The following is an 18946-nucleotide window of genomic DNA, read 5'->3' as shown; positions in this document are numbered from 1 at the left end:
GGGCAAGCCTAAAAGGAAGTGGATTGGAGTTAGAGGGAGGGAAGTGTAGAAAAGGTTTTGCAAATATGTATGGATAGAGGACCAAAAAGGTTGGATGACAGAACATTCCCAGAAAATGTGGAAAAGAGAGCCAGTATTCTTCCGGCATCTCCAACACATTGCGGAGACCCCAGGATCATATTTATGCAGGATTTCCGGGGTCCTGTACCAAAACATTAGAATCTTATAGATTGTCTCCCTTTGTTCCACACATCGTTAAGATTTAGAGGCTACTTCCCAAATTTTCTGCCACTGGGGAATAGTAATGATCTGATTAATAATCTGGGACCACTTGTGCATATAGGGGTGACTTGTGTTGGGGAGAGAAGGAATGATATGCAGGTATTTGTACATTTCAGAGGGTAAGGGTGGGGTTTTTGGAGCTAAAATAGTGTCTAATTTGGACATAGGAGTAGAATAGACCTTTGGGAACCTGAAATTTCCGTTGAATGTCCACGAAAGATAGAAGTGTATGGGTGATCGGGTGTACCAGGTTACAGAGTTGGAAGATTCCAGCTTGCGTCCAGGGGAGCATTCAAGAGTAGGATAGACTGTCTGGCATGTCAGGATTAAACAATATATTTAGTAATGGTGGACATGGGGAGGCCAGGGAGAAACGCTGGGAACATTTCTTCCATATGGAAAGAGTAAAGAGCATAGGACGTAGGCAAAGATTTCTAAGCTGGTTTATGGAAGTCTCTAGTCCTGCCCAGACCATCGAGCAGGGGTGGACCGGGGTTGTAATACTCATTTCGATATCTGACCAAACGCTGGTTGCCATCCTGTGCGACCAAACAATGACTGGTTTCAGATGCGTAGCAAAATAGTATTTAAGGAGATCAGGGGCCCCCAGTCCACCTCCGGCTCTGGGAGTGAACACAACCGAGCTAGCTATCCTATGGGCTTTATAGTGCCAAATAAAATTAAGAAATGACCTCTGGGTCGCTTTAAGTTGGGACATGGGAACGGGGATTGGCAAAGTTTCAAACAAATAGAGAAGTCTTGGCATGACAGACATCTTCAAGACATTGATGTGACCCAGGAGAGAAATGGGATAAAGGTCCCATTGTCGCAAGAGTCGGTCAATGTCCCGGAAGAGTGGAGGAAAATTAGCTTGATAAAGACTAGAATAGGAGGACGTTAGATTAACCCCTAGGTATTTAAGGGAGTCTGTGCACCAGTGATAAGAATAGTTGCAGAGCAATAAGATCTGAGGGGGGAATAAGAATAGGTAGAGCCTCTGTCTTGTTGGTGTTGATCTTATATCTGGAAAGGAAGCTAAATTGATGCAGTAGGGCATGCAGATTGGGGAGGGAGGTGTGAGGTCTGGTCAAGGTCAGCAAAATATCGTCAGCATACAGGGATAATTTGTATTCATTTTGACGTAATGTCACACCCCGGATATCAGGGTGATTACGAATAGCAGCTGACAGAGGTTCCAGACAAAGAGGAAGGTAATGAGTAGGAGGATAGTTGGACCTGAGAAGAGGGTCGGGAATAAAGGGCATGTAAAGCGTCAATGAAGGGACCTTCAAAGCCGAAGCTGGAGAGCGTGGCAAACATAAATGGGCAGCTGAGTCTGTCAAATGCTTTTTGAGCATCAAGGCTCAATATCAGAGCTGGGCGGTTCGTTTTATTTAGTAAGTCGATTAAATCTATGGTGAGTCTTGTATTATCACCGGCATGTCTGGCCAACACAAAACCCTCTTGGTCTTTATAAGCTGTGGTATTAAATGGGATAATCTATTCGCCAAGATCTTAGTGAAGATTTTGTAGTCGGAATTGAGCAGTGCAATGGGTCTGTAATTATCCAGGAGAGAGGGGTCTTTTCCAGGTTTCGGGATTACGGAAACGTGAGCATGGAGAAATTGGGGATAAGGTATGGTGCCTTTCAATAGGGAAGAAAATAGGGAGAGTAGATGCGGGCTCAGAATCGGGAGGAAAGTTTTGTAATAGGAGTACGGTAAACCATCAGGGCCAGGGGCTTTTTGAGTAGGAAGGTTCTTCACCACCTCTGCAAATTCCTCAGGGGAGATTGCCAAGTTCAAGGATGGAAGGTGGTCAGGAGAGAGTTTGGGAAGGTGTAGCGAGTCTGTGAAAGAGTTACATTTTTCCTGAGTAAAGGTATAGTGGTCATCAGCTTGCAAGCAATTATGCAATTTATGATAGAATTCACCAAATATTTTGGACATCGTAAAAGGGCAATAAGTGGGGGTACCATCATGCTATCTAAGGGAGTCTGGATATGCATGGAAGGGTCGAGGTTTGAATTTGTTTACCAGCATCCTATGGGGTTTGTTAGAGTATTCATAGAATTTCTGTTTGGACCATAGGAGGGATTTATCTATTTTCTGCATGTCGAGTGATCTAAGGTGGTTACATAAATAGACAACGTTCCTGAGCCCGGTCACCGTGGGGGAAGAGAACAAGTGCTCTTTGACTTTGCGAAGCCTGAGAAGAGCCGAGGCTCGCTGATGCGCGGCATCTTTTTTGAGACGGGAGCCCGTAGCGATACAGTGCTCCCTAAAAACTGTTTTGTGTGCCTCCCACAGGATGGAGGGCTCAGAAACAGTGCCAACGTTAAGCTGAAAATATTCGGTAAGACACTCGGACAATCGATCTTTGGTTTCAGGGATTCATAGAAGAGTTTCATTGAGGCGCCAGTGGCAGGCTCTGGGGGAGGCTGAGGATAGGGAGAGTTCTAAATGCACGGAAGAATGGTCCGACCAAGAGACAGGATTTATTTCCGAGGAAACCGTGGATGTTAAGAGGAGTGTGGAGATAAAGAAATGGTCTGATCTAGAGAAAAGTTTATGGGGGTGTGAGTAGAAAGTGTACTGTTTCTGAGTGGGATGTTTAATCCTCCAGATGTCTAAAAAGCGTCGGGCTCTGATAAGTCTACAGAATTACTTCGAGAGGGAGTCCGAGTTGGAGGGGGTCTTAGCAGGAAACAAAACATGCTTATCTTTACTGGGGTACATGGTCATATTAAAATCTCCACCAATTACTAGGAAGGGCTGTGCAAACTTGTCTAATGTGTCAAAAACAGCAGTAATGAAGCAAACCTGACCGGAATTGGGAGCATATACGTTAAGGATCGTGAGGGATTGAGATTAATATGCACAGTCCAGAATAATAAATCTGCCCTGGGGGTCTAAATATGAGGATTTAACCTGCAAAGGGCAGGAGCGATTATCAGGACCACCACACCTGCCTTACCAGACAGGTCAGAGGCCAGGAAGGAAATCAGAAAATTTTTGCTGGTGAATTTAAGGAAGCCCCCAGGATGGAAGTGCGTCTCCTGGACCAGTATCACATCAGCTTTAGAAGCTTTATACTCCTTCAGAGCCAGCCACCTCCTCCGAACAGAGTTTAAACCTTTCACATTACATGTAAAAACTGTCAGCTACATGACAGACTAGACTGATAACAAATCAAATGAGGAATTACATAACATTCAGTGGGTAGAGGATCCCATGGTATAGGGAATATGAAGCAAATAGAAAAAAACATGATAAAAAAAAAAAGAAAAAGAAAAAAGGAAAACCTGACAACCTGCAGGACAATAGTATAGTTGCAATATAGACCGTGACAATTATCAAAATGTAGCGGCTATCGGTCACCAAACAAAAAAAGGAGACCAAGGACAAAACAAAATAGACTTAAAAAAAAATAATAATGAAAAATTGAGTAGAGTGACATGGATATCCGCCGTCCTCCGAACAGAGTTTAAACCTTTCACATTACACGTAAAAAATTTCAGCGACATGACCAACTAGACTGATAACAAATCAAATGAGGAATTACATAACATTCAGTGGGTAGAGGATCCCATGGTATAGGGAATATGAAGCAAATAGAAAAAAACATGATAAAAAAAAAGAAAAAGAAAAAAGGAAAACCTGACAACCTGCAGGACAATAGTATAGTTGCAATATAGACAGTGACAATTATCAAAATGTAGCAGCTATCGGTCACCAAAGGAAAAAAGGAGACCGAGGACAAAACAAAATAGACTTAAAAAAAATGAAAAATTGAGTAGAGTGACATGGATATCCGCCGTCCTTATTATCTCTTTCAAATTCGGTATTTCTGCAGTTCTCCACCGTTTCATAATCGCTAATCTAGTACTCACTAAGATATGAAAAACTAGAAATCTATATTGTTTGGGGATTCTATCTATACCCAACGACAAGATCGCCAGGCCCGGGTCATTATGGATACCCGAGCTAGCAATCCGGGCCGATCAGGCTGAAAACTTGACGCCAAAGAATATCCAGCTTTGGGCAAGCCCAGATTATACGTCCAAGTGACCACCTATTCCCACAATGTCTCCAGCACAGCGGGGATGCCTGGGGATGAAAGCCAGCCAGTCTCACGGGAGTCAAATACCACCAGAGAAGAATCTTAGTAGAAAGTTCCCATAAGTTCACGGATTTAGTAGCTATGTAGATGATTTTTACCAACTCCTGCCACTGGTCTACGGAATATGAAGTCCCCAATTCGAGTTCCCAAGATCTCATAGATGGAGACCCCAGGAACTCTGACTTATGATTCAGGAAATTGTAAAATAGAGATATGCCTTTAATTGCTGTGCTATTATTCTGATAGTACAAATATATTCTGACCGGAAGGGGTATCTGGGTTGTAGGAATTGTAAGTAGAAGGTAGGAGATTTGATTATAGGTATATAAATCCCTTAACTCCAGCCCAAACTCCAGCTGGAGTTCCCTAAATGTTTTAATAGATGGTCCTATCATAATATCATGCACTGTAGAGATTCCATTCGCCATCCAATTTTTTATATTTAGGTCGGGAATCAAGAGCTTCAAACTAGACAAGGTCAATGGGATTGATTTAGTGGGCTGATTCAGGCGAAAGAAGCTCAAAAGTGTCTTCCAAGCCTCTATCGTAACCTTCATGGGTGGGGAAAAAATACCAACCTCCAGCGGGCTCAGTGTGCTGGTTAGCAGTGAATCACAAGTATTGTGCTTAGCACATTGGGCTCTTTCTAGTTCTAACCACCTGGGCCCCTCACTCGGCGAAAACCATTGTTTTGCTTGGGCTAGGATGGCGGCTAAATAATAATCCTCCAGGAGAACATGTCCCACCCCCCTGCTCTTTTTGTCTGTATCGGTTTTTTAAATGCCCACCTGGCCTTCTTCCCTTGCCATGAGTACTTATTAATCGCTGATTGAGCTTTGGAGAAAAAACTATCCGGAATTCTTATAGGGAGAGTCCTGAATAGATATAAGATTTGAGGCAGAATCATCATCTTAATGGCTGCTAGTCTACCTGCCCAAGTCAATTCTGTTTTAGATAGAGATAGCAGTTTGGAGTCTAATCCACCTAGAAACAACAAATAATTGTCGTTAAATAGTCGTTCAGTTTTCTCTGTTAACGTTATACCCAAATACTTAATTCCCCAGAGCTCCAAACATAAGGAAAAATACACAATTTTAGTTTAGTTTGTTCATCTATTCCCAACCCCAATATCTGAGATTTTCCTTCATTCACCTTATAGTATGAAATACGGTTGAACATCGATAGGGTCTCATGTGCCTCAGCCAAGGAAGTCTCCACCTTAGACAACATCAAGATCACATCATCAGCAAACAAACTGACACTGACTCGTCTTCCCCATCCTGAAACCTATAATTTGCGGGTGTGATCTAATATGGATGGCAAGAGGTTCCATCAGTAAATTGAAAATCAAGGGAGACAGTGGACATCCCTGCCACGTTCCATTCGAGATAAGAAATGGAGAGGACAGTACCCCTGACAGGTATACTCTGGCAGAGGGTTTGGAATATAACGCCATAATTGCTGACACAATGCCACCCTCAAACCCAAAGGCTCCAAGCACTTCTCTTAAGTACTGCCAATGGATACAGTTGAAGGCCTTCTCTGCGTCCGTTAGAAGCAGAGAAGGCCTTTTCTGCACCTCAGCTAAATGGATTATATTAATTAATCTGCGGGTCGCATCCGAGGCTTGTATATTTTTAGTAAAACCTGTTTGATCAGGATGGATTAATGTGGGAAGGATGTCCACCATGCAAGCCGCTATAAATTTAGCATCAATTTTTAAATCACTGTTTAAAAGAGAAATTGGCCTAAAGTTAGGCGGGGAGTCTGGTTCCTTCCCTGGCTTAGGTAGTGTTATAATCAGAGCCTCCAGCACTTCCGGAGGGAAAGAGGCAGAGGCAGCAGCATTATTGAAGATCCTAGTAAGGTACGGGGAAAGAGTGGTCTTAAACGTCTTATAATATTCTCCACTAAAACCGTCTGGTCCCGGAGATTTGTTAGATGGTAGGGAATCTATTGTTTTCTGGACTTCAAACTCAGTAAATGGGGCATTCAGGGACTCTAATTGTCAGTTGTGGAATTCACAGTCGAGAAAGGAAGTCAATAATCTGTTCCCTGGTAGGTTGATGGGTCGTAGGGTCATCCTTGAGGTTGTATAGTGAACTGTAGTAGGAACTAAAAGCGTCAGCTATCTTCTTAGGGTGAAATTCTTTCTGCTTAGTGAATGGATGAATGATATAAGGAATTTTAGCTTTATATCTGTGACCTTTGATAGATTGGGCCAAGAGTCTACCTGCTTTGTTACCATTAGCATAGAACGTCATATTCCTCCTTTTACTATATTTCTCTAAATTTTCAAGAAGAAGTAATCGCAGGTCATGTCTAAGCTGGGCAAGTTTCTGGGATATATAATCAGTCAGATTAGACTTGTTGGTCAGCTCTAAATCCGCAATAGCTGCCACCAAGTCTTTTAGTTTGCTTTGCCTCTGCTTCTTTAGCCTCGCGCCCATCTGAATGCATATCCCACGCATATATGCCTTATGAGCATTCCATAGCATAAAGGGGTCCTTAACAGAATCAACATTATTGGCAAAAAATTCAGTTAATCACTCCTGAAAGACCTTCATGCAGTCTCCTCGCTGCAAGGCATAGGTGTTGACTCTCCATACCGGCCTCGTGCCAACTGACGACGAGCCTGTCATGGAGAACACCACCGACACATGTCCGCAGCAGGGTCTGTTGATCCACCAGGAACAGATCAATTCTAGTGTAAACCTGATGTGGAGGCAAAAAGTATGTGAAGTCCCTCTCGTTAGCATGTAAACATCTCCACGCATCATAGAGATTTTGCTGATGAATAGTAGGCTGTAAGGCTGAGCGTAGTCTGTTAGACCGTGATGTAGAGTCCAAGACCAGGTCTGGAGTTAGGTTGAAATCGCCACACACTATCAGCAGACCCTGTTGGATTTGTTTCACTTTCTGCATCAGTTTATTGAAAAATCTTACTTGGTGGTTGTTAGGGGAATACACATTCACAATTGTGTAAGTAGTTGAGTTCAGATTGCATATTAATATGAGGAATCTGCCGTGAGGGTCACTTATAGACTCATGAAGTTTAAATGCCACAGAGTCTTTTATGGCCGTTAGTACTCCCTTCCTTTTAGTATCCACATTAGCTGTGAATATATGTGGGTAACTTCTGTGTGAGCACTTGGGGGCCTTGGTAATCAAAAAATGGGTCTCCTGAACGCAAACAATGTCACACTTATGGGTTTCCGCCTCTCTCCAGAGCGCGTGCCGCTTCATGGGGTGATTAAGCTCCTTTGTGTTAATTGAAAGAATATTCAAAGCCATAGGATGACTGGGTAGGGTAGGTATGGGAGTAAATGAGATCTAACTTGTCAGGAAAGGTCCCTCCGCGCCTATGGTTGTCACCGCATGGCACAGAGGAATCACCAGCTGATGTGTGCATAGAAGTACTCACTCTTATGTGAAAGTTATCCCTACAGTTGGTCATATTCAGTCTTAACGTTCCTCGATTCGAAGCAGTAGAAAGGATGAGTAGCCGCTGCCAGTCTTCTTTCGTTACGTAGCCTGCAACTCCAGTACAGTTCAACATCCAAACAAAAAAGAGAAAAAAAAGAAAAGGAAAGTAAAACATAACTACAGAATGTAAACATTGCATCAGCATTCGCTCTTATTAAAGTAGAGCGTCAACCAATGAGAACCGTGGGCATCTTATGCTGCAAACTTAGCTGGGGGAAAAGTTCAGCTTGAGGATCCCTAAGAGCAATGACACAGGGACCCCACATCAATACAAGTACATCCGGCCATTATTAGGTGTGCGACATGGCGTTCCACGCCGTGACAGTTTTCCAATCACAATCAATTTGCTTCGGAGCAAGTAGCATAGCCTCCCCTATTTCTTGCTCCGAGATTATGCCTCATTCCCTCAGTAGTGCAATGCCCTTGTCCAAAGAGGTGATTATGTATGTACGATTGTCCTTGGTAACAGCTTTGTGGGGTATCCCCATCTGTAAACAATTTTATTAAGCAAGGCTTTGGTGATAGTATTCAGGTTCCTCCTTTTCTGGAGTGTGTGTTGTGAAAGGTCTGTGAAAAACTGCAAATGTTGATGTTGTTGAGGAATTTGTTCTTTTTGTCGCATAGCTGCCATAAGGGCCTCTTTCACACGGATAAATGCGCTGGCTTGGGGAGATGATGAATCCTATCAATCGTTGTATCTAAGTCAGTTAGAGCCGGCAGGATTTGCTTAAATATGGCTACCATATGTGCATTAAGGTCGGACTGTAGGACAGTTTCAGGGATCCCCCTAACTTTAATTTTGTTCCTTTGTGATCTGTCTTCCAAGTCCGCCAGTTTCTCCTTGAGCCACTCCACCTCCCCTTCTTTTTCCTTGTTAGTGTCTACAAGGTCATTTATAGTCCCAGCGTATTCCCCCATCTTTGTTTCAATATGATCCACTCTGTCGCCTATGGCATTAAGATCCTTATTAAAACTGTGCATACAGGATGCCAAATCCGACTGAATGGTGCTGCGTAATGATAGCAACATGTCTTTCAACACCGTATCCAGGACAGGTTGGTTCTGGGTGGGGAACGGCTCAATGGGTTCTGGCAGTTCCTGGGTGTCATCCCCTGAGTCAGTGGCTGGGCTTCCCGCCGTACTCAATCCGCCTCCATCCAGCCTAGGTTTTGATTTGGCCGGGCTGCTGGTGGATGGGAGGAGGGGTAGGAGCGGTGGTTGGCTATGGAGGCTGTATTGGTCCTTGATTTACCTGAGTCAGCGCCCCTCGTGCGCGGTGAGGCTCTCTGCGGCAAGTAGGCCCGGGCGCCATCTTGGGACTCCCTGTCCGGTATCCTGGAGTAGAAGTCTGTCAGCCTCTGTGGCTTCCCTGCTCCCCACCGTTTACCGGGCATGGTTCCGGGAGGTGTCGTGGCTTTCCACGACGGATCGCTGCAAGTGGCTGGCTCGGATGCTTTAGGTTTTAATTTTAACATTTTAATTTTAACATTTTTGATAAATGTATGCCGATGGGCTTCACCTTATCTTGTTTTTACTTTGAGGCTTTTTCTTGCTGGTTATATTCATTATCTAGATGATTTTATTTTCGTAGGTCCAACTGATTGCTCTACTTGCTCTGATTCTTTGTCAGCTTTCTTTGATATTTGGGAAAATGTTGGCATTCCCCTTGCCCAGGAGAAGACAGTGTATCCATTCACTAGTTTGGAATTTTTGGGTATTATCATCGATGCAGACACCATGGAGTTTAGATTGCCTCTGGCAAAGCTTTTCAAGATTAGGTCTTTAATATCCTATTTTTTGTCTAGACAGAGAGTTCTGCTTAAAGATGTCCAACCTCTGTTGGACTTGTTTTCTTTCACTGTAAGAGTATTTCCGGTAGCTAGGATTTTTTCTCGCCACTTTGCTAGGGCTACAAAGGATTTAAAAAATCCTTTTTCTTGTGTTACCATTTCAAAAGCCATTAAAGATGATTTAAACCTATGAGATGAGTTCTTGTTAGGTTTTAATGGCTCAACGGTATGGCAGAAGGATTTTATAGACGATTTCAATCTAGGCCTTTTTACTGACGCTTCAGGTTCTATAGGCTTTGGAGCCTTCTTGGCGGGTCATTGGTGTGCTTCAAAGTGGCATACATCTTGGAAGATCCCTGAAATTTCTCGTAACTTAGTCTTTTAGAGTTTTTCCCAGTAGTGGTGGCTGTAGTTATTTGGTGTGACTTGTTTAAAAATCGGAGAGTTTTAATTCACACGGATAATAAAGGTGTCCTCTTCGCGATCAATTATTTATCTTCTAAGTCTGAATTTCTAATCAAATTGCTTAGTTTTTTAGTTCTCCACTGTATGAAATATAATAATTATCTCGCCTTCAGTTTTCCAGGTTCCGCGACTTGGCTCTGGAGGCAGACCCAATTGGCTCCCAATGCCCGGAATTCCTCTGGGGATTGATTTGGGATTAATCTCCGCCAATTTAAAGAATTTAAAGAATATCCTTTTTAAGAACTGGTGCCCAAAACTGAACTGCACTGCATATTCCAGATGAGGTCTTACTTATTTAAATAAATAGTTTTTTTTATATATTTTTGGGGGATATTTATTATAGCAAAAAGTTTTTTCAAAATTGTCGCTCTTTTTTTGTTTATAGCACAAAAAATAAAAACCGCAGGGGTGATCAAATACCACCAAAAGAAAGCTCTATTTGTCAGAAAAAAAGGACGTCAATTTTTTTTGGGAGCCACGTCGCACGACCGCGCAATTGTCAGTTAAACAGACACAGTGCCGAATCGCAAAAAATGCTCTGGTCAGGAAGGGGGTAAAATTTTCCGGTTCTGAAGTGGTTATTGCATAGGATACATTAAGGTGAAAAAATACGAGGGTTTACATCCCCTTTAGAGTACTTATATACCACCAAATTTAGTGAATACTTTTGTGGCTAATTTTCCATCTTTATTTAATTCTGTATGATCCTTACTGGATAAATGGCACCAAGGCTTATAATTTTGGTTTGCTCATCATCAAAATTAGTATTTTGATAAATATTTTGTATAACTATTTACATTCCTGCAGCCTTTTTTTGTCAAATCCGTGCCCTTTTTACTGAATTTATATGGGCAAATAAACGACCAAGGATTAGTAGAAGCCTCCTGACGTTACCCAAGTGCTTTGGCGGAGTACATGTCCCTGATGCATTTAAATATTAGCAAGCTGCCCATCTTGGCAGAATGATTGACTGGTGCAGACACACAGATTTTAAACTGTAGACAGACATAGAACAACAGCTTAGTCCCGTACCTTTGTGTAGGGCATTTTGGTGTTACGTAGCCCTATCAGCCTCTGTTAAAACACAATCCATTATAGGCCCCACATTGCGATTTGGCTCTAGGAGTTTGGCAGAATCCTAAGTTCTCTTCTATACAATCACTGTTGTTCCCTAGTCTGGGAAACTCTAGTTTAATACCAGGTATAGAACCAGGTGTATTTAACAGTCTTTTGGAGAAGGGCTGCTTCCAGGCCTTATATTATTTTGATTCCTGAGACTTGGCCCAGTGATGAAACCGGGGGGGGGGGGGGGGGGGGGGCGCAGGAGTGGGGGCGATATGAAATAAACTTCTGGTAGGCATTGCAGTTACACCATTTTTTGGGGTGTTTAGGACCACCGACAAACTGTCAACATCAGCAAACAACATTTGAATCATATTGTGATGAAAAGGAACCTCTTTCTCATACTATTTCCAAGATGTATGCTTTGATACTCCCTCAGATGACTTTGTGATGCCGGGCCTTAGTAAATGAGAAAGAGATCTCAATAGGTCCTTTACACCAGGTAAGTGTTAGACTATTATCCATTTCTCATTGAACTCATCTATCTGTATGCAAATTCAGGAATCTAAATATAAATTACTAGTGTGTTGGTACTATACCCCGTCAATTCTTTGCACACCTCCAAGACAATCACTGCCTTGCTAAAGAAGCTGAGGGTAAAGGTGATGGACTGGCAAAACATGTCTGCAGATCTAAACCCTATTGTGCATCTCTGGGGCATCCTCAAACGGAAGGTTAAGGAGCGCAAAGTCTCTAACATCCACCAGCTCCATGATGTCACCATGGAGGAGTGGAAGAGGACTCCAGTGGCAACCTGTGAAGCTCTGGGGAACTCCATGCCCAAGAGGGTTAAGGCAGTGCTGGAAAAAAATGGTGGCCACACAAAATATTGACACTTTGGGACCAATTTGAACATTTTCATTTAGGAGTGTACTCACTTTTGTTGCCAGCAGTAAAGGCTGTGTGTTGAGTTATTTTAAGGGGACAGCACATTTACACTGATATACAAGCTGTACACTCAACTACTTTACATTGTAGCAAAGTATAATTTCTTCAGTGTTGTTACATGAAAATATATAATAAAATATTTACAAAAATGTGAAGGGTGTACTCACTTTTGTGAGATACTGTGTATATATTATGACAGTATAGTTCCCTGTCCTGGTAATTGTTGCCCAGGGTTCTCAAATAGGCAGGTTGAAGGGCACCAGGGGTATTTAATGTGGGGGAATCTGTTTTATCAGTTTCCTCCAAAGATTGTAAAATCCAGTTGGGGACCTGGAACCCGGAGATTCCATAGCATTATAGTTACATAGTTAGTAAGGTTGAATAAAGACATCAGTCCACCCAGTTCAACCTGAGTGAGTGCCTACAATTGTCTCTATCCCTGTACATTGCACAATCACATCAGTCCCTACCCTCAAGGAGCCCACAAACCAACCCCATTCTTATACTAGGGCTAATTTTGGACAGAAGCCAATTAACCTACCTGCATGTCTTTGGAGTGCGGGAGGAAACCCAAGCAGGCACAGGGAGAACATGGACACGCCAGATGGGTAGTGTCGTGGTTGGAATTCAAACCAAATTACTGCTAGGCGAGATTGCTACCCACTACACCACTGTGCCGCCCTATGGAGTGTTATGGATGGAACAGAATCTCCAACCCTGGGACTGGGTTTTGGGAACAGCCAGGAGTGTGGCTGGTTGATTGGGCAGGTGGGTCCTGGGCTTATAACAGAGTCAGGACCATGGTTCTGGGCTCCACCCTCCCAAGGAGTCCAGGCAAGCAAGGGAGAAGCATGCATGTCTACATGGTATAGTCAGAGGGCCCAAAGCTGTGGGCTGAGCAGCAAGGAAGCAGAAAAGAGGTACAGTAGTTGTACGTGAACTCTGTTATATGGCCAAGAGGGCTCAAGTGTAAAGCTCAAATGGCAGTATTGCTGAAGAGAGACAGGTGGCTTGGTATTTTTTGTTTTTATTATTACATTGTTGCTGTGGAAAGCTGAAACCCCTGTGTGGGCAACTGTTCTGTCATTGGACTTGTTTTCTTTCTTTTTCATTTAAATAAAAGTTGGCCAACAAGCCCTTAAATGGCATGACCTGCATAGACTCTGCTCACTGGTGTGCTCTATGCAGAAGCTAAAGAACCCCAATATTACAAGTGGTGTTCGGATACGGACATAACTGAAGATCCTCGCATATACCAGTGAGCTATTGCCAGAAACTGCCTGTGCTCTGCAGCAAGTGGTGTACCTGGAAGGAAGAGGCCCCTTAAAGAGACAGTGCTCCTGTTGTTGCTCTGTGCAGCGGAGTGATTGTGAATATGGAGAGTTCACCAGTGTTTGAATCAGCTGTGGACTGTTGGAAGCGGCACCTGGCAGTGCTTAACCAAGCTACAGAGGAAAGCAAGCCAACCCTGGTTCTTTGGTGTTCTACAAAAGATACATTGATGATGTGATCTTGTTTTGGCAGGGTGACCAGGCCAGTTTTGTTTCTTTTTTGGGAACAATGAACAGGAATAAATATGGTTTGAAATTTACAGCAGAATCAAGCATGAAAGAGGTTAATTATTTGGACCTCACCATCACCAAACAAGATGGGGGGTTCCAAACTAAAACCTTTTTTAAGGCCACCGACAGGAATGGCTATGTGCCGACGCACAGTTGCCACCACCCCCAGTGGATTGGAGCAGTCCCTAAGGGACAATACATGAGACAAGAAGCAAAATTGTTCTAATGAGATGGATTTTTCTACAAAGGCCGGAATTCTCACAGAGCGATTCCTAGAAAAAGGGTATAAGTCAGAGATCCTAACTAGAGATCTTGACAAAGTGTCAAATATGGAGAGACAATCCCTATTGACCGCCAAGCCCAAAACCACTTTTAAGGGCGAATTAGCTTTTGTGACGGGATTTAATAGACACTATAAACATGTAGAGACCATTTTTAAAAAATATTGGCCCATTTTACTTTCTACCATTTCAAATAGGCCTAGATTCATCTATAGGAGGCCCCCCGGGCCTTAGAAATCGGATAGCTCGAAATGTACCAGACCCCCCAAAGAAATTGGTAACTTTTTTGGATGGCTCTGGTTTTCATTTCTGTACCAGGTGTCGTGCATGTAATATTGCTAGGGGTCCTGGGACACCTAAATAAAATGCAGAATTTCACATCATGTGTAAGGGGAGAGGAATTTAAGATTAAACCTCTCATCACTTGCAATTCAGACCACGTAACATACGTATTGGAATGTCCGTGTTCATTGCAATATGTAGGCCGCACCACCAGATAACTAAAAATTAGAATAAATGAGCATCTTGCTAATATAAGGAAAGGTTTTCCCAATCACAGTGTCTCGAGACATTTTAAAAACAGTACCATAATAGTGATCCTTCCTTATGTAGGTTTTATGTGATTGATAAAATCACAAGACACTGGAGAGGAACACATATGAAAAGAGAAATTTCGAAAAATGAAACTAGATGGATTTATAAATTACACATTTTGCAGCCATTGGGAATGAATATCGAACTAGATCTAAATTGTTTCTTGTCCAATAATTAATGGATTGGAAATAATTTGGGGAATCCCTCAGGTTTCAGAGGTTACACGAAGTAAGGTCCACTTTGTTTTCTAGTCTTGGCCCCCTATCCTCTCTCCATTTCCTATTTTCAGTTTTAAATTCATATTTGTTATCGAGTGGTTAATCATTTTTTTGATTACACCCTAGTGTTATTTTATAGGGTTTCTTGTCTTTTTTAGGCAGGCATGTACCCTTTTATATGATAGGCACTTGTACTTATTTACATTTATTTGTTTTATTTTATGGTTGGTATATACTTTTGTATATGTTTCCTCCCAATGGCTTGGGAGGTGTAACATGTATATTGTTCGTTTTTATATTCCTTACAATATATATATCCTCAAAAAAAATTTTTTTTTTATTGTTATATATTGTTATATATTTTTATATTATCTTTTTGTGTTAGAATTATACAAAAGACTAGTAATTCATCTGCCATTTGTTTATGATTAGTTAATCATGTGCTTGTTTTATATATTTTTACTTTCGAATGGAAAATGTATTGTTGGTGCATTGTCCTATAAATTAATATTGAGGACATGAATGTTAATGATTGTATCTGTTCGTTGTGTTGCCTGGGTGGTACTGGGGCTGCGCACGACCTGTTTTTCCCATTCGTTAGAATTTGTTAGGGTTCCGATACAATTGCATACTATATTCGCTATAATTCGTTAAGGATTTGATATAGTCTCCAATTGTATTTGTTATAAGTCGTTAAAGTTTCCCGACAAATTTTTAATCACTAGTGTTCGTTGTGTTTGCCTGATTGTACTGAGGCTGCGCACGATCGGTGTTTCTCATTCGCTATAATTCGACGAGTGATCCAATATAAGCAGTAATTACGAGTGACCCAGTACGCTTCCTGAAGACGTTAACAACGAAACGTACTTCGGAGCGGTACTTGGTCACGCTATTCGACGCCACTTCCGGCCCTCTGGTTCGTCGGTCGGCAGGCCTGGAACGCACGCCAATATCGAATGCGGAAGGACCTCTTCTATGATTCGGAGAGTGAGTCTTTTTGTCAGAGCGAGCAGTCCCAGTGCCAGGTCGGGCACATAACCATGTAAGGAGCCTTTTGGCTGTCTGTTTTTTTACGTATTTTTTATTAAAGTCAGTATTATGCTATGGATCTTTTTGTATTCTTCCACATTTGCCGCTTGAGTCTGTGAAGAGAGACATACCAGCTACTGTCATTTGCATCACTATCCATATGAGCAGGCATTATCATGTACAAGCGTTATTTGACTTACTTTTTAATTAAAGTGGTCAAACGGATTTGGTAAGCAGTTTGGACTTGCATCTTCACAACTGGTGTAGTGCTGCGTTTATGGTGGAGGGGGTCGCAAGCCTTTTTTCCCGACTTACTGTTTTATCACGATTAATATTTGTTTTCCATATTCTGGATCAGCAGAATTTATTGTAGAGACATGTCATTTTGGACTTTACTTTGCTAATTATTTGAATTATTTATGGTGGTTCACCAATATTCACTATTATTTTTTCAGTGTAATACTGTAATGTAATGTAAGACAAACATAGGTAATTTGAAAGTTGTGGGAGTGGGAAGGGAGCTGTACAAATAAATCTCCCTATACCAATACCCAAACCAAAATACCAAAAGGAAATGTTGGACTATACCGGTACTAAATTGGATACATAAAGATCAGAAAATATATAGTAGGATTTCATATAAATTTTAATACAAAAATTAAAGCAAATTTACATAACACAAGAAGAAAAAATTATTACACAAAGACATATCATATTTAAAAGCTCGTACACCCCAGGTTCGTATGTACAGTTACTCATGGTGGAGTTCCATTCTAGGGGTACAAGTGAGGAGTTCCTCGACTAGTTTTGCGGAATTTTCCGCTTCATCTGGAGGAGATCTAAAAATTGGATATACATTAGACAATGCTTACCTATTAGTAGTTAATATAGTTATACAGTCGTGTGAATATATATAGGAGAATAAACAAAAATAAATATAAACAAGGATATACAATTGTATTTACAAAGAGGGATTGTAGGAGAAATTTATTACCAAAAAAAAAAGGGGGGGGGGGCAAGGGGAAGGGGGAAAGCATACCAAACATAAAACCAGAGTCGAGTCCACTCCAAAGAATTTCCCCCACCGGTGGACATGGGGGATATAATGCATATGATGGAGAGGTATAGAGGTCTAGATATAGAATATGAAGGTCGGAAAAGGAAAAAATAACATAATTTGGTATAGATGTTACCTGCTAGAGACCATGCATCGGGTAGGTGACGTTGGCCACTGTGTGTTTGAGGGTTTTTGACCCGAAGGGTTAAATATGTGTTTTTTAGCTAACCACGCTAACTGTAAAACAGAGAGGGGGGGGGAGGGAGACAAAGGGAGAGGAAAAAGGAAATCCAAATAGTATGATGAGGTATGTTGTAAAACTATAAATTAAGTTATAAAGCTCATTAGGACAAAAGATATACCTGACAAGGGGGATATCCCAATAGTATGATCGATGGTATTAATTAGACACAATATTAAAAGAAATTACTGCCAGTAATTACTAGGTATGGAGGCCAAAATATTCCACACCCATCCAAGATTGATCGACGGGGGTGAGGACTTCTCAAGTTCAGTAGTTCCAAAATGCAGTAGAATATTCCTATAAATAAATATATAGAGGGATTGGGTCTTATATAAAAAGTGCCTCATATGACCATACATAATATAAATAAATGGTAAATAGGGTAATGAAGCAGTCTGATAAATAACCACATACCTGGAAGTCTAGATAGCACAAGTCAAGCTGAGAAACAACAAGTTCCCATCCATCACATGGAATGCAAGCCCAGAACAGCGGTCAATCAAGACCGCTGTTATATGGGATCCCCAACGGATGTGACGTCAGACGCCGCCGTTCCCGCCGGCGCGAAGCCCATCATCACACCGTCAACACCTCCACACTAGACAGGTGGGCGCCAATCAGGCGTCACACCGGAAGTGCGCTGGAGAAGGGCGGAAGTCATCAGATACACCGATGTATAGCCCAAAAGAACCAGCAAGCCTAAAAGGAGGGGAAGAGAAAGGAATTAACTCCTCCTCCTGGCCAGGAGGTGTACATGTCCGCCAGGGGGAGAAAGGAGAGAGAACCAAACAACTTCCGGGAAAAGATAAACCATATGATACAATCATCCACATAAGGGAGAAAAAAAAAGGATTTTTTTATTATTTATTTAAGTAAAAACGTCTCCAGTAGTACAAATATAATGAAACAAAATACAATAAGCAGAATAAGACAATGTATATACATAATGAATTAAATTTACAATGTTATTACAATCTTACACATTAGCATAAGGGGTTACCAAGGTCATCAGAGAGGACAATGAAGGAAAAGGAAAGGGAGGAAAAAAAAAAAGAGGGGGAATTTTTGTTTCCTTTTTTTTTTCTCCTTCTTTTTTCCCTTTTTTTCTCTTTTCCTTTTCCTTTCTTTACTTTTTTATATATAAATACCAAATTACAAAAAATATTTGTATGAAATGGTTTCATTCAACCCGGGAGGGCGAGTGGCCTCAAGACGCTCAATCCAGAGGGTTTCTCTCTGGAGGATAGTCCGGTCCCAATCACCGCCCCTAGGGCTGGGGGGAACCACCTCCAATACAAAAAATTGGACAGCAGAGGTGTCAAACCGATGGTAAAGGTCGATATGTCTCCCAATCGTTGTTAGCTTACCATTGCCTGAGTCATATAGATGGTCACCAATACGCTGTCTGAGCTCACGAATTGTTTTGCCGATGTAGAATGCTCCATTCATGTAGATAATGCCTTTAGTACTACAATTAGAAAAAGTGCGTGAATAAAGTATTTCACCATTAGGTAATATAAACTTATTACCTTCCTTTATCCATGGGCAACGAGGGCATTCATTACATCTGAATGTACCTCGGGGGTTATGTCCCGATAATGCTGGTGCAGTATAATGACTTTTAGTAAGGTGGTCTCTAAGGGACCGTGCTCTACGGAAAACTAACACCGGAGTAGGGCGGACCAATTTAGATAGTACGTGGTGGTCAGTAAGTAGGTACCAGTTCCTGTTTAGGATATCTCGAAGGTTTGAATGGTGAGCAGAGTAAGTGGTGATAAATCTAACAGACTCCTTCTCAATATTTGT

This window comes from Lithobates pipiens, unplaced genomic scaffold (genome assembly GCF_037356315.1).
Source record: "Lithobates pipiens isolate NorthernLeopardFrog02 unplaced genomic scaffold, aLitPip1_a1.2 Scaffold_27, whole genome shotgun sequence".
In the NCBI taxonomy this organism is placed as follows: Eukaryota; Metazoa; Chordata; class Amphibia; order Anura; family Ranidae; genus Lithobates; species Lithobates pipiens.
Note: the sequence above shows the minus strand (reverse complement) of the source record.